The sequence below is a fragment of the Equus quagga genome, chromosome 13 (assembly GCF_021613505.1).
Source record: "Equus quagga isolate Etosha38 chromosome 13, UCLA_HA_Equagga_1.0, whole genome shotgun sequence".
In the NCBI taxonomy this organism is placed as follows: Eukaryota; Metazoa; Chordata; class Mammalia; order Perissodactyla; family Equidae; genus Equus; species Equus quagga.
Window position 1 is genome coordinate 92,852,749 of NC_060279.1, and position 683 is coordinate 92,853,431.

Sequence of the window (683 nt, forward strand, 5' to 3'; positions counted from 1 at the left end):
TCCACCTTAACAGGAGGAGAAGGAATCCACCTTAACAGGAGGAGAAGAATCCACCTTAACAAGAGGAGAAAAAAATCCACCTTCACAGGAGAGGAAAGCAGGGTCTTTGTAGCGCTAAGGGGCTGAGGAGGAGGCGAATCAGAAAACAAAGGGGAAGTCCGTGTTTCTTTCACTCCAGATAAGCCCCTGGGCAACGTGACTTCTTGGCATCAGCACAGCTGGGGGCTGGCTATCTGGGGGCGGTAACTTCCTTGGAGGCATTGTTCTTTTTCCCAAAATGAGCTCTTAAATCCTTGTGTCCCTTGAGTGACGCCTCAGGGTAAACAAGAAAAGAACAAATTAACAAGATTCACTGCTTTTCAATTGTGCCTGCGTTGGGAACAAGGCCGAAGAGTGATCAAGTTCTTATTGAACATTTATCGTAACCCTCAGGAACCGGGCTTCAGGGCTCGAAGGACAGGAGCTGGCCCAGTGGTGCAGTGGTTAGGTCGTGAGCTCCACCTCGGGAGACCAAGGTGCGCAGGTTCAGATCCCAGGCACAGACCTACACATCGCTCATCAAGCCACGGTGCGGCGTCCCACATCCAAAACAGAGGAGGACTGGCACACGTTAGCTCAGGGCCAGTCTTCCTCAACAACAACAACAAAAAGAGTTGAAGGCACCTGTGCAAGGCCACACAGGC